Source organism: Zingiber officinale, unplaced genomic scaffold (genome assembly GCF_018446385.1).
Source record: "Zingiber officinale cultivar Zhangliang unplaced genomic scaffold, Zo_v1.1 ctg161, whole genome shotgun sequence".
NCBI classification, from domain to species: domain Eukaryota; kingdom Viridiplantae; phylum Streptophyta; class Magnoliopsida; order Zingiberales; family Zingiberaceae; genus Zingiber; species Zingiber officinale.
This window is the reverse complement of record NW_024589854.1, coordinates 23,042-39,474: the sequence shown is the minus strand read 5'-3', so window position 1 is coordinate 39,474 and position 16,433 is coordinate 23,042.

The window sequence follows — 16,433 nt, the reverse complement described above, 5'->3', positions numbered from 1 at the left end:
AGATGTCGGTCATTACCGACTCCATGACAATGTTTGCTGCAAAGGAAAAGAGAGAAATCAGTTAGAAATCAAAACAAATACCTAAGTAAAGTCCTTACCGAATCTGTTCGACAGGGGCGTCCGGATGAGGCTCAGCCCGAAGATGTACATCACCCCTTCGTGAAGGAGCTTGTTGATGTCTAGCCGCAGACCGGCTAGCATGTTTGCCGCGTGGAGGTAGTCCGGCCGGGTCTTGAACTTCCTCAGCTCTGGAACGGGGGACAGGTCGGTCTGCCACTTGGGGCGGAAGTTGGCCCGATCGGGCATACGGATATAAAAGAAATACTCCTTCCAATGTTTATTGGAGGAGGGTATTTTATTAAAGAAGACCAAGCCGGGCCGAGCTTGGAACATGAAGGTGCCTGGCTTAGATTGCTTGGGGTAATAAAAATAATAAAAAACCTCCGGTCGGAGGAGGATGTTGTGGATCTTAAACAAAATGACGACTCCACAGAGAAGACGGAAGGTGTTGGGCACTAAGCTGCCGAGCGGAACACCGAAAAAGTTACAAACATCCACAATGAAGGGATGTACAGGGAAACGCAGACCAGCAGTAAACTGGTCGCGAAAAACACAAAAAGCTCCGCGCGGCGGCTTGTGCGACCGAGCGGAGGGACCCGGTAACATAAGTTCAAAATCCTCGGGGAATTCTAAACTATCAGTCAGAATGTCGAAGTCGCGCCGGTCGAACTGCGACTCCATGGTAGTGTACCATGGGCCGAGAGACTGGTCTTCTTGACTAGTCATTTTCTGATCGGGAGGATTCAAAAAGGCGGAAAGGCGAAAGAAAGAATGCAGCAAAAGAATAAGAACCCCGAGGACGAAAATGGAGGTAAAGGACGTGAGGAAAGCGCCGGAAACAGAGTAGAGAAGGAAGGGAAGCTTACGATGAGGAGGAGGAACAGGGAATCGGCGCCGGAGTTCGTCGGAAAGCAAGAACAGGGATGCCGGAGCGATGCAACACCGAGGACGAAGGCGAGGGTCGTGTGCGCAAATGAGGCGAAAAGGAAAAGAAAGTGGAGATTTTATAGGGAGGAGGCCGAGCGGCCTCCGCCGTCGGATCTAGGTCACGAGAATCAACGCGCGCATCGCGCCGTCCATTTCGAACCGCCTCGATCCCATCAACGCACCATGCTGCCGCCGCCGTACGATTACGACAGCACGCCACGTGGCAGCCAACCACTGGAGTGCATTTAATGGGCGCGTGCTCGGCGGAAACTGCGAAGAGACGTTGATTAGGGCAGCCGTTGACTGGCGTTTCATCTACCCCCGATGCCTCCGAGCGGAGGATGGTTATAGTAGGCCGGGCGGATACACTGATGGTCCAGTCAGTCGGACTAATCGCCTCCTTCGACTAGACTTGAAGGGGAGGCAAGTGATCCGGCGGTAAGAACAGGGGCCCCTCGCGAGGAGGGGTCAACGTCACGTGGAAGTCAAAGGGTGAGCCAACTGCCCGGCCGACCGCCCATATGTCTAACTTATGGCATTAAGATAACCCGGCAGAGGCTGGAGTTCCGGCGCTCATGGAGCAAGATCTTAGGGCCGAGCGGGTGGCACGCTCGGTCGAAGGCATATGTAGCATACTGCTGACAGTCTTCACAGAACACATTACTAAGAGTTTCCCAAGTATACCACTATACATGGCCAGACGGACGTAAGGAGAATGCTGGCCGGTCGGACACCCGACAGGGGGTAGGGAGAAAAGGACAAAAGACATCTTCTGACGGTGGGCATGCCTTGTAATTCGGCCATGCTCCGAATCTTATGGCTAAGGTTTCACTGTCCCATCGAAGACGTGCTCAGACTGTAGCAGCATGGTGTCAGGTAAGCTTGCTGACAAACCCTTACTGGGGTATGGGCTTAGGACACCTGTCCGCCTAGGTATGTGTGTCGGAGCTCCTTCCCAGCTCTATATAAGGAGCTCCGCATTTCCCCAGAGGTACGCATTCTACACTATTAAGAGCCACTTTGTTGTCTGCTTGCTTGACTTGAGCGTCGGAGGGTCGTCGCCGGGAACCCCTTCCGGCCCGACTTCTGTGCAGGTTCACCGGCGGTCCGTGCGGGCGATCAGAGATCCTCGTCAGCGACCGGAGAGCGCCCCGTGCCCAGCGTCCGTTGATTCGGCTTTCAGACAGGATCAGCTGAAAATAAGCTTTCCCAGCCAAAATCAGCATCTTCGATCGATTGGAGTTGGGTTCCAATCGATTGAACCAGCTTGAATCGATCCACTAATCGATTCAGAAGGGCTGGATCGATCGATGGATCGATCCAGACGGCTTCTATTCGCGAGAAGCTTGCCCTCAATCGATCGCCCAATCGATTGAGACCCTTCAATCGATCGGGTGATCGATTGAAGGCCTGATAGTTCTAAAATTCACTTTCAGTGAATTTCAGAGACTCCTAGAAAAATCTACAAAATTCTAAAAATCGTGAAAATTTGTGTAGACATTATTTAGGGTATACTTTATCATGGAAAAATAATTTTCTATGAAAATACATCATATTTTTAAAGATTGACACAAACTTGAAAACTTGCAAAAGCTTTAGTGTTTTCTTCAAGTTTGTGTCTAACAATTCAATGGTGATTACTATCGAGAGATAGCCTTCACCAAGGTTTTCCAAAATCATTTTAAAAACATTTTCAAAACCAATATCCAACCATATTCCTTAGGCTCAATGTACATAACTTGTACATTAGCTTTCCCAATGATTGGAAAACACATAACTATGTGTTTTGAGGAACTTAAAACTCAAGGAAATACACTAAATCAGCATGTTGAGTTTTGTTCATCATCCTAACATCTCACTTGTATCTACTGTGCACAAAACACATACAAGTCATCTTATAGGTCTTTGTGAGATGTAAAATTTTGATTTTGCCCTAATCTAGGGATCATGCATATTTATCTAGGCATTTTGTGAATATTGAACGTCCACCTAGGATGTCACTTGTTGATACCACCTGTCGATAAATGTCATTTGTCCTTAATTTTAAGGAAATAAACATAATGCATGATAATGTTATGGCATACATCAAAAAGAAATAATTTTCAAAAAAAAATTTCCTGTAACTACTTGATGTATGTATGTCATGACATGGTATTTTTGTGTTTTTCATCATAAGGTATGAATGCAAAAATAATTATAATGTCATGGCATATAATGGGCAAACAAAACATGGCAAACTAGCATAAATAAAATACCTAGATTACCTATCTAAGTATCCTTAATCTTAGCTAACTTAAAATCTAACCTAGATTTGTCCAAAGTGCTTCAAGAAAGTGCCAAAACCTAAATTGACATTTCTAATTCTCTTGATTAATTTATGCCAATTGAAATTAAGCATATTCCTCAAGTGTTGACATATTTCATTTTCCCACAAGAGTAGCACTTTAAATTAAGGCTTAGATTTGCCTTAAATGACTAAGAAAATACCAAAGTCCCAACTTGGTATTTCTTATGTTTTCCCAAATTGTGCCAATTAAGATTAAAATCAATATCTCCGGAATTAGGCACATTTTACTCTTCCAAAGAGTAAATGATGAATCTATTTCATTTTCAAAGGTTAATGATAACCTTGAAAATGCTCCTTGAGTGTCAATTTTTTCAAAGTTGGGTTAACTACCCTTCTTCTTAGAGTTGACACTCTCTAACCCATCTATGGGGTAGAGAAAATACTCCTAGGAACCCAAAGCCTATTGATGCTCCTTGGATACTCTAGATATTCACTAGGGATAACTTCCCTAGATACCTTCCTAGTGACCTTGTTTTGCTTCTTAGAAGTCTTGGTCACCTTTTCTAGGTCAACTCTAGGGATTGCTTCCCTTGTGACCTTCTTTGTGACTTTCTTAGACTTCTTAGAAGTCTTAGTCACGTTTGTTGTTGCAAAGACACTTCTAGGAATAACTTCCCTTGTATCCTTGACTTGACCTCTAGACTTAGGGTTGGTTCCATAGCTATATGGAATCCTATGGTAAGAGATTTCATCTTTCTTAGCCTTAGGTTTGTATCCCAAACCTCTATGGCCCTTAGATGACCTTTGTTGTCCTAATCCTAGATTTTGCTCATTTTGCCCTATTAGGATATTTTCCATCCTTTTTAGGATCGTTTCCATTTTATCAAGTCTTGACCTCAAGACTTGATTTTCTTCCCATAAATCCCTAGATTTAGGTTTTCTATTTAATCCTTGAGCGTTTTTATTTCTAGGCTTATAGTTATTGACCTTAGTGTTCTTGCCTAGATTTTTATCTACATTCCTAGTCCTAGGTGTAGTGGTTTTAGCATGTAGAGCCATATAATTTTCATTAATGTCTCCATGCTTCCTGTTCTTATAGTAAATAGCATTAAAATGATATAAGTTAGAACTAGCATGCTTTTTACCATAATTTAAAGGGGTAAACTCAATAAAAGTTACCTTTCTTTTTACCTTGGAGGCTCCCCCTTGAATTGAGCTTCCTCCTTGAGCATTTACCACCTTCTTCCCCTTAGGGCATTGACTTCGGTAATGCCCTCTTTGTTGGCACAAGAAGCACATAATGTACTCCTTGCTCTTTTTTGTTGTGGGGATGGTCTCCTTGGACTTCTCCTTGCCCTTGGGTGCCACTTGGCCTTTCTTCTTGGCCAAGTTAGGACACTTGCTCTTGTAGTGCCCATTCTCCCTACACTCAAAACATATAATATGATTTTTATTATTAATTGAGATATTTTTACCTTCACATGTAGGGATGACACTTGGTCCTCCATGTGATGTGGATGTAGAGGCTTCCTCTTGATCCGATAGTGATGCTCCTCCATTAGATTTAACTTGACTTGTGGAGGTGGAAGCTACTTCATCCTCTTCTCCTCTTGACCCTGATGTAGAGACCTCTTCTTGCTCCGGTGTCAAGGATCTACACTCCCCCTCAATCCTAGAGGTGGAGGCTTCTTCATCTTCATCTTGTATGTGAAATAAAGAGAGTGCTCCCTCTTTGCCTTTTTCATTGAATTCCTTTGAAGATGAGGCTTCTTGGACTTTTTCTTCAGAAGTTGAGCATCTCTCAACCTCGGAGTCCTCTTCCTCTTGATCTTGATCCAATGAGTCACCCTCTTTGGATTCTTCTTGAATTGGTATAGTGGAGGGGATCTCATGAATCTTTGCCAACTTGCTCCAAAGCTCCTTGGCATCCTTGAATTCTCCAACATGAGCCAAAATATTACTTGGCAATAAATTGACCAAAAGCTTGGTCACTTTTCCATTTGCCTCGCTCCTTTGAACTTGCTCTTAACTCCATTTGCTTTTCTTGAGAGGCTTGCCCTTGGAGTTTGTTGGAGCTTTAAAACCTTCTATGAGAGCAAACCATTGCTCTATCTCCATAATCAAGAAATTCTCGATCTTTGATTTCCAAAGATCGAAGCTTGTTGAAGTAAATGATGGAGGCACCCTTGTGTCGAATCCAAGCCCGTCTTGGAATTCCATTTGAAGTTGAGCTTCTTGTGATGAAGTCTTTGATTTGTAGAATTGCTCCAACTTCTTCACCCTCTAGCTTTTTGACCCTTCCAGCAATGATTCCGGTGAAGAGCGGCCTCGCTCTGATACCACTTGTTGGGACCGAATATGCAGCTAGAGGGGGGGTGAATAGCTCATCGCGTGCTCGTGGTCGGCGTTGCTTGTTTCTTCAAAGATGTGCAGCGGAAATATACAAGAAACAACACACACAATGCTAACAAGTAGATTTACTTGGTATCCACCTCCAAAGGAGGTGACTAGTCCAAGGATCCACACACTCACACACACCTCCACTAATAAACACTCCTTTTCGGTAACTACCGAAGGTGGAGAAGCCCTACAAGTTCACACTACAAGAAGAAAGGGAAAGGATACACAAATACAAGCAAAAAGCTTACAATGAGTATAGAAGACCCTAACCCTAGCTTTCTTCCTCTTGCTGTAGGTCTGCCTCTTGACTTGTAAAAACCTCCAAGATCTTCAAGAACTGGCCGTGAGAACCCTGTGGAGAAGCTCTGTGATCGCTGGTGAAGATCGGGAGAAGTGACCGAGAGTTCTACCGAAGGACTCGCACGCCTACAGCCTTTATCTGCGCCAACGATCGGATCCCGATCGATTGGATTGCTCCCAATCGATCGGGGAGGCTTTGGATTGATCTGGCGATCGATCCAGAGCACCTCTGTGCTCTTCAGGAAATGCCTGGATTGATCGGCTGATCGATCCAGCCTTTATCGCGTAAAAACGCGCCACCCCAATTGATCCACTGATCGATTAGGGTCTCTGGATCGATCGACCGATCGATCCAGAGACGTTTTGTGCGCTCTGCGACTTGCCCACTCGAGGCTTGTCGCGGGGACCTTCCTAATCGATCGACCGATCGATTGGGCATCAGCCAATCGATCGGCTGATCAACCCAGACATTGGTTTTTGCCCAAAACCAAGTCCCAAGCCCCCAAACCAACATCCGGTCAATCCATGACCTGTTGGTTCATCATGTCTAGCATCTGGTCACCATTGACCTGCTAGGACTCCCTCACCAAGTGTCCGGTCAATCCCTTTGACCCACTTGGACTTTTCCTCATCATGCCAAGTATCCGGTCACTCCCTTGACCTACTTGGATTTTCATCAGATGTCTGGTCAACCTTGACCCATCTGGATTTCCTCGTGCCAAGTATCCAGTTAATTCTTTGACCTACTTGGATTTCCCAACATCAAATGTCCGATCAGCCTTGATCCATCTGGATTTTCCCTTGCCTGGCTTGACTCACCAGGACTTTCAAACTGCCTAGCTTCACTCATTAGGTCTTTCACCTGGCTTCACTCACCAGGATTTTCTCTCTGCCTAGCTTCACTCACTAGGTCTTTCACCTGGCTTCACTCACCAGAATTTTCTCTCTGCCTAGCTTCACTCACTAGGTCTTTCACCTGGCTTCACTCACCAGGATTTTCTTTCTGCCTAGCTTCACTCACTAGGTCTTTCACCTGGCTTCACTCACCAGGATTTTCCTTCTGCCTAACATCCCAGTTAGGACTTCCCAGTCAAGTATCTGGTCAACCTTGACTTACTTGACTCTTCTTCAACCAACCTGATCAGACCCTGATCAGAGGGGAATTGCACCAAACAATCTCCCCAAATGAACAACTGCACCTGCACTTGTCCATATCATCGAAGTCTTGTATTGTCAAACATCGAAACCCAAACCAAGGCTCAAGCTTGGTCAACCAGGTCAACCTTGACCTGAGGGATATTGCACCAACATTACTTGTCACTTGTAAATAGAGCTAATATAAAAATAGTCCAAGCATGGGTCCCCAAGTCGAACTTGGTTAATCAAGTTATACTTGGTCAATATTGGGTCCCCAAGGATCAAATCCACTACCTTGATAGACCCTATCGAGGCTATGATATAGGAGAAGCCAATAGAAAGACCATTGTTATTGATAGATTTGTTTGATGTTTGATTTATAGTTTTTACTATACATGCTTAGATTAGGCTAGATAAGGACATAAGCGTGATTTACACTTGACTAGTTAAACCCAGGAGTTTCAAAAAGAAAATTAAATATCCAATTTTTTTGAAAGGCTTTGTCTAGAAGTGGTGGATGATTTCATACCCAAGAAGGCATAGTGTCTTGCCACAGCCTGGAAGTCAATCATTGAAATGAATATTTAATTGACTAATTGTAAAACATGAGTCTAACTCAAATCTAAATCAATCCTTATATTTTAATCTAAATTGAAGATAAAAATTAGTCATCTCACAACAACCCATAAGGTTCCCTGATTGATAAATTAGAAAAGGGTGAGATGGACTTAAATAAAAATTAGAATTAATTTAACCTAATTAAATTTAACTCAATTAATTAATCTAATCAATTAATTTAACCTAATTAATTTAATCTAATCAATTAATTTAACCTAATTAACTTAATATAATCAATTAATTTAACATAATCAATTTAATCTATTTAATTAATTTAACCTAATAAATTAATAAATCTAATTCAATTAAAGTTATTAATTAATCTAAATCAAGAAATCTAACCAATCATTAACTTAACTTAATAAAACTAATTAACTTAATTCAATTAAACACAAAATCATCTCACAATCACCCATAGGAATAACATATTTGACAATCTAGATCGGGTGAGCTGGAAAATTAAGGAGTTTATTTCAATCAAACTATGTTTTAATTCATCAAATTGAACCAATTCAAATACTTTATGTATATGAACATAAAGATTTGGATTAATGGATGTTAGATAGTGAATGCTCCAGGCACATGATTGGAGACAGATTGAAATTCATTAAGCAAAAATTCAAGAACCTAGGGTCAGTTGCATTCGACAATGATTGAACACTTAAGGTGATCGGAACAGGTAATATCCAACTGAGTTCCAATTTCTATATTCGAAATATTTTATTGGTTGATCAACTGAATTTTAACTTACTTAGTATAGGGACAAAAAAACATGAACATACCAACTATAGATGTCAAATCTTCTTCATAGGATTCGTCATCATTGGTATTCTCCTTCACCGTAGCAGTTGATCTGCAATTGTTTAGTCATTAACTTTGTTGCTAATGGATGATAATCATTAATATGCTCAGCTAATAACTTATGCTCTAAGGAGATAATTAATGGACGCATACCCTTGCTGCAATACTGGACAGCTGCACTTGTCGTGCGAGACACCACGATGACCACATCCATGACATAGCCCGGATTTTGAGGTTGACGTCTCTTTTGAAGATTTCAATCATTTTCCACAACCCTTTGCCCTTACTAAAGAAGGATCAACAATAGAGGGGCCCCCATCAATGCCTTTCTTCTTTTCACCTGGGTTGTCAATTTTTCGACTAATATTCAGCTCTTGAATTTTACTATATATACAATCGAATTGGTCATCCTGTTGGGGAAATTTTCCTAGGTCAAGTTTGACCAGTTTGACTAAGCTTGAGTTGAGTCAAGCTTGAGTCGAGATTTGAGTTTTGATGTTTGACAATATATGGAGATTGCTAGGGCAATCGTCCGGTTGTGGAGATGGTCAAAGGGTTGACCAGGTTAAGAAGAAGACAAGTCAAGTAGGCCAGGAATGACACGAGAATTGACTGGGTAAGTCCTAACTGGAGGTTAGGTGTCTGGAAGTCCTAACTGGAGGTTAGGCAGTGGAGAAGTCCTAACTGGAGGTTAGGCAGTGGAGAAGTCCTAACTGGAGTTTAGGTAATGGGAAAGTCCTAACTGGAGTTTAGGCATCTGGGAAAGTCCTAACTGGAGGTTAGGCAAGAGAGAAGTCAAATAGGTCAAGGTTGACAGGAGACTTGACTAGGAAAGTCCTAATTGGAGATTAGGCAAAGGTAAGTCCAACAAGAAAGTTGGCAAGAGTGAAAATCCAAGTAGGTCAGTGTTGACCAGACTTGGTGGTGAAAGTCCTGATAAGTGAGATCAGGCAATTAGAAAGTCATAGTATAGCTAGGCAAAGGGAAAGTCCTGGTGAGGAGCCAGGCAATTGGAAAGTCCAAGTGTGATCTTGGCAGAGCAAGTCCTAAGGTGATTTGGCTAGGAGAACCCAATAACTAGGATGAGGCCAATGGAAGCTCTAGAAGGCAAGGCGTGAAGGATGGGGAGATATCCGAGGGACGCAAGGCTGATGGAGGAGGCTAGAAGGCTAGTTCAAGGTTGGTCGGGAGTAGCAAAATGCTAGGCATGGATACCAACAGGTTATGGTTGACTGGGAGTTGGGTTTGGGACCTTGAATTTGAGTTTGAGGCAAGTTCAGGGTGTTCAATTGATCGGTCGATCAATTGAACCAGTGTCCAATCGATCGGTCGATCGATTGAACCAGTGTCCAATCGATCAATCGATCGATTGAACCAGTGTCCGATCGATCGATCGATTGGACTGTGCTGCGAGTATGAGATGTGTTAGAGTGTATACTAAAAGTCTATCTTTTGGTATAAACATTTATCTAGAAATAAGAATCACATTGGTCAAATGTCTACATTTATGATAAATGTAGTTGTTCAATTAATTTATATTGTAGATAACATGGTGTGTGGTGTCACACACAGAGGATCATGTTATCAGTACTGTAGGTCCCTTTGGAGGCCGGCAAGAGGGGAGGGGTGAATTGCCCTACAAATTAAAACTCGAACCTTTCTCGGATTTCAACTATATAATGAACACTTGTAATAAATAAATAAAAGAGACTAAGTAAAAAAAAGCAGACACCAGAGTTTTACTTGGTTTGCAATCAGGGGATTGCTAATCTAAGGAATGTAAGCGCACTATCTAATTCTCCTCTGAGCGGAGTAGCCTCTTTACAACGTTGACAGCACAAATAAAAATAATAGAATTGAAAGCACAGAAAGAATTGATTACAAGTGAGTTGTTGTGAATGTACGGATCAGTACTTTATTTATAGTACTGGTCCGGGCGCCTGGAAGGGGTTCCGGCGCCCCCCGGGGGGATAAATTTTATCCCCCAACGGTCAGCTCGTGATCAGCTTCGATCTGGTCAAGTATGAACCCCCGGGCGCCCGGACCTGTCAAGTCAACAAAGTTGACTCTGGTCCAGGCTCTTTGCTCCGGTTCAGCTCGTCTCAGTTCGGCTCGTCTTGGTCCGGGTCTGTTCGTGGGTGATCTCGGCCTTAGGAATAGGGCTCACCCGAAGTTCCGACCTTCTCCTCGAGCGACCTTCCTTCCGCTCGTCCCTCGAGTGCCAGACGCCTTCTCGGCCCACCTGTACTCTTCAGGACACCTCGTCCCTGACGCACCAAGCCCGTCGGCTCTCTCTCCCGTGCCGCGTCTTCCGCTCGACTTCCTGTGTTCCTAAGCTCCTGCACACTTAGACACAAGGGTTAAACAAACACAGGACCTAACTTAGCTTGTTTGATCACATCAAAACACCTTGGGGTTCCAACAATCTCCCCCTTTTTGATGTGAGCAACCCAAGTTAAGTTAGGGTAAACATATGCAATAAAAATAATTTATATTCAAATAAGTCCAAATATTTTTCAATTGAAAAATTATAGTACGTATAGTACCTACCTCCCCCTAGACTTAACATACTTCTCCCCCTTTGATCACATAAAAATTGGGGTTATAAACAAGTCTAAGGTAAAGTCAAACAAAAACTTTAAGTGTAAAATATTTAATAATGTCTAAGTAAAGACATTCTGCAGAATTTTTCTTTCGAGAAAAAAAAAATTTAAGGAAAACAATTTTAAGATAAAACAGTCATAAGTATTTGAAAAAAAATTTTAAGCTTGAAACTTATTTCAACATTCCCAATTTTTTTTTTAAAATAAAATTCTAAGTTAATATTCATAAGAAACAATTCTACGTCAATTTTTTAAAAAAATTATAAGGCAATATTATCATAAAAAAAAATTATTAGTAAAAAAAAGTTTTTTTTTCTTTTAAATATTTTAAGTCAAGTTAAAAAAAATAAATATTTTCTAACACAAATTGAATAACTATTTTAAAGCATTAAGTAATTTAAATTAATGCTTTTTCAGTTAGTCAATTAAACTTTTCATTTCGATACTTGGCTTCCAGGTCGTGGCGAGGCACTAGGCCTTCTTGGTTATTGGAACAACAACCACTTCCTTAGACAAAGCCTCATAAAGAAATTAGTTGTTTAATTTCCTTGCTGAAAATGCTAAGTCTGATTTTAATTTTAAATTAAATAGGTTTTTGGAACCCAATAGAGGTTCCTACCTACAGGATTAACCAAGTATTTCCTAGGTATATAGATTTTTGATATATTTCTAATTTGACTTTGATGAAATCTGTAATACCAATTTAAACCTCTATAATTGCTAAAAGTAGAAATATTTGAACCATTAGATTTTTTTCAATCTTTCTATTTCTTCTTTTAGTTTTTCATTTTCAATTTTTAATTTTTCAAAATCCTCTATATGACATGATTTTGCCAAAATTCTCTTTGTTTCTAAAATTTCATTTTCTAATTTGACATTTTTATTTTCTAATTTATACATGGATTTAGTCATAGCTTTAATACCAAAGTAAAGTTCATCAGGGGGTAAGAGGCATACCTCACTTACCATATCAGACTTGAAGCTTGAATCTCCCCCTACTTCGCTACTTCCATCTGAGGTCGCTCCCCCTTCATCGATGCTGGGTTCTGATGTATTTTGTCCTTCGTAGCTTGCCATCAGTGCTATCCCGGCATATTCTTGATCTTCTGATTCGGATGAAGAAATGTCGTCCCAAGTTGCTTTTAGGTTGTGTCTCTTGGGTGTCTTCATTTTGACCTTCTTGATTTCTGGGCAGTCTTCCCTTAGGTGTCCCTCCTTCTGACACTGGTAGCACCGCGCCTTTCTTCTACCTTTTTGATTCTTTTTGTTCTGCATTTTAAATTTATTAGATCTAAAAAACTTTTTAAAGTTTCTTACCAAGTACGTTTCTTGATCGTCTTCGGAGTCTGACTCGGGTTCATCCTTATTGGTTGCGTTCAGTGCCATAGACTGGGTTGTGTCCTTTGATATCTCTGCACATCTAGTTTCGTGTAATTCAAGGGTAGAAAAACATTCCTCTAATGTACTTACCTCCAGGTCCTTTGAGATGTAGTAGGCGTCGATGATTGACGTTCACTCCGGAGTTCTGGGAAATGCATTGAGTGCGTAGCGTATGCTGTCCCGATTTGTTATCTTTTCTCCGAGGTTCTCGAGATCAGTAATCAGTTCTTTTACCTTTGCGTGTAGATTGGCTACCTTCTCACCTTTTTCCAGACAAATGTTCATCAACTTGTTCCGGAGGATGTCTCTTCTAGCGAGCTTCGCTTCGGCCGTGCCTTCGTGGAGTTTCAAGAACTTCTCCCAAAGTTCTTTAGCAGATAAATAGTTTCCGATGCGGTTGACCTCTTGAGGCAGTAACACGCTCAGCAGGTGATGTTCCGCACGGCTGTTTGCTACCGACTCATTCTGCTCCTTCTTTGTCCAATCGCTCTCTTCTTTTTCTTTTTCATCTTTATCTATTGGAGCTACAAAACCGTATTTCATAATAAACCGAATTTCAAAATCTATTTTTAGGAATACCTCCATACGACGCTTCCAGTCTGCGAAGTTCCCCTCGAATTTTGGTGGGACGATGGTTGGTCCGTCCATCTTGTTGCTTCGATCGGCGGTTAGTCCTCCTGAAGCGCCTTGCTCTGATACCACTTGTAGGTCCCTTTGGAGGCCGGCAAGAGGGGAGGGGTGAATTGCCCTACAAATTAAAACTCGAACCTTTCTCGGATTTCAACTATATAATGAACACTTGTAATAAATAAATAAAAGAGACTAAGTAAAGAAAAGTAGACACCAGAGTTTTACTTGGTTTGCAATCAGGGGATTGATAATCCAAGGAATGTAAGTGCACTATCTGATTCTCCTCTGGGCGGAGTAGCCTCTTTACAACGTTGACATCACAAATGAAAATAACAGAATTGAAAGCACAGAAAGAATTGATTACAAGTGAGTTGTTTTGAATGTACGGATTAGTACTTTATTTATGGTACTGGTCCGGGCGCCTGGAAGGGGTTCCGGCGCCCCCCGGGGGGATAAATTTTATCCCCCAACGGTCAGCTCGCGATCAGCTTCGATCTGGTCAAGTATGAACCCCGGGCGCCCGGACCTGTCAAGTCAACAAAGTTGACTCTGGTCCAGGCTCTTTGCTCCGGTTCAGCTCGTCTCGGTTCGGCTCGTCTTGGTCCGGCTCCGCTAGCTTGGGTGATCTCGGCCTTCCGGAATAGGGCTCACCCGAACCCATGTTCCGGCCTTCTCCTCGAGCAGCCTTCCTTCCCGGTTTCTCGTCCCTCGAGCGCCGCGCACGCTCTTCTTGTCTACCGGTGTACTCTTCCGCGGACATCTCGTCCCTCGGACGCACCAAGCCCGTCGGCTCTCTCTCCCGCGCCGTCCTTCTCGCTAGCCGCGTCTTCCGTTCGACTTCCTGTGTTCCTAAGCTCCTGCACACTTAGACACAAGGGTTAAACAAACGCAGGACCTAACTTAGCTTGTTTGATCACATCAAAACACCTTGGGGTTCCAACAAGTACCTTATAAGTTATAAACAGTAGCTCATGACCAAGATGGAAAGGAACAAACCATTGAAAGGTCGTAGTGTAATTAGGTATTAGTTTATCTTAACTATATAATTACACTAGTACACTTAGAGTGTATTGAGTAGGACCATTAAAGGTCGTTTCTTTTATACTGACTTTATAAAGGAACAAAGACCTCAGTTATTATGCAAGTGTGTGCTCTTAATCCTAATATAATAACAAGCACATATATTTGATATTTATTTTTTTAATTTATCAATCGGTGAGATTTAGTTCGATAAATCAATAAGCCCGATAAGTTGGGAAATGATATCACTTATAGTGTGTGTTGTTGATTATAGAAGGAAACTGTGTCCTAGTGATCTAGGTTGATAATGTCCCCAAGAGGAGTTCATAAGGATTGTCATGTTAAACCCTGCAGGTGGACTTAGTCCAACATGACGATAAAGTTGAGTGGTACTACTCTTAGACTAAGATATTAATTAAGTGAGTTGTCAGTAACTCATTTAATTAATGGACATTCGACATCTTAAACACATAGAGACTAACACACTCATAATAAGAAGGAGCCCAAAATGTAATTTGGGATTGGTGCGGTAGTTCAATAATAGTTCTTTAGTGGAATGAATTATTATTGATGAAATTAAGTTATGTGTTCGGGGCGAACACAGGATGCTTAATTTTATTGGGAGACCAAAATCAATTCCTCTTCTCGGTCCCTATCGTAGCCTCTTATATATAGAGAATTATACCCACATTCTTACCCAACCTATAGGGGCCGGCCAAGCCAAGCTTGAAGCTCAAGCTTAGGGTCGGTCAAGCCTAAAGGTTGAGCCTTAAGGTGGTCGGCCAATTGCTTGGAGTCCAAGCTTAGGTGGCCGGCCACATAATATTAAAAAGGAATTTTTATTAAAATTATTTCTTATGTGAATATCATGGTTTTAAAAGAGAGTTTAAAAATTAAAATATTTCCTTTTATAAGATTCTACAAAAGATTAAGAAAAGATTTGAAATTTTCCTTATTTGTAGATTGAAAGATAGATGTTAATTTTGAGAAAACTTTCCTTTTTTAAACCATGTTCATGATTTAAAAGAGAGTTTAAAAATTAAATATCTCTTTTATAAGTTTCTACAAGAGATTAAGAAAAGATTTGATATCTTTCCTTATTTGTAGATTAAAAGGGGATTTTAATTTTTTTAAAGATAACTTTCCTTTTGGAAATTATCCACATGTTTAAAAGAATGATTTTAATTTATATAATTTATTTTTTATAATCCACCATGAAGGGAAAAATTATTGGAGAAATTTTTTATAAAATTTCCGGAAGCAAATAAGGAAGTTTTAATTTGTGTTTAAAATTTTATTTGCTTGAAGATTTTGTTGTGGCCGACCATATGATTTAAGAAAAGGTTTTTAATTTTAATTATTTAAATTTCCTTTTCATGGCAAAGGAATTAAGGAAGTTTTTATTAAAATTTTCTTATTTGCCAAGACCAAGAAATATAAATGAAGGGGTAGAGGTGTCTTCATGGCTAACGACTCTATTATTTTTCTCCTCTCTTTTTCTCCTTGGGTGTGGCCGGCCCCTCCTCTTTCTCTCTTCTCCATCTTGTGGCCGAACCTCATCTCATCCTTGGAGTCCTTGTGGTGGTCGGATCTTGCTTGGAGAAGAAGGAGAGAAAAGGAGGCGATATTTCTAGCATCCCTTGGAGCTTGGTGGTGGCCGAACCTCTTCATCTTTGGAGGAGCTTTTTGTGGTCGAAACCTAGAAGGAAAAAGAAGGTACTTGGTGGTTCTCATCTCAGAAGATCGTTGCCCACACAACGTCCGGATTAGAAGAGGAATACGGTAGAAGATCAAGAGGTTATTTGCTTACAAAGAAAAGTATAACTAGTAATTATTTTTCGCATCATACTAATTTTCTTTGTATAGTTATTTTTGGAAATACCAAACACAAGAGGCATGTGATTCTAGAGTTTTTGGATTTGTTTCGAATTTGTGTTTTCTTTGTTTTCGAATTTATGATTCGATTGTTCTTTTTGGTTAACCTAGAGTTATTTAAGGAAATTAAATATTAGCTTTCCTTAAAAGGCTTTGTCTAAGCGGTGGTGGTTGCTCCCATATCCAAGAAGGCCATGTGCCTCCCCATGTAGTCCTGGAAGCCAATTTTGGAAATTAATATTTAATGGAATTAATAACATAGGTGGATTTGAATCAATAGTGTTAAGTTCCGCTTGCGATTCAAATCTAAACCATTAAGAACAGATAAGTTAAATTTGGAATCAATGATGTTAAGTTCTGTCTGCGATTCCTAATTTAACTTCTAAAGAACACAA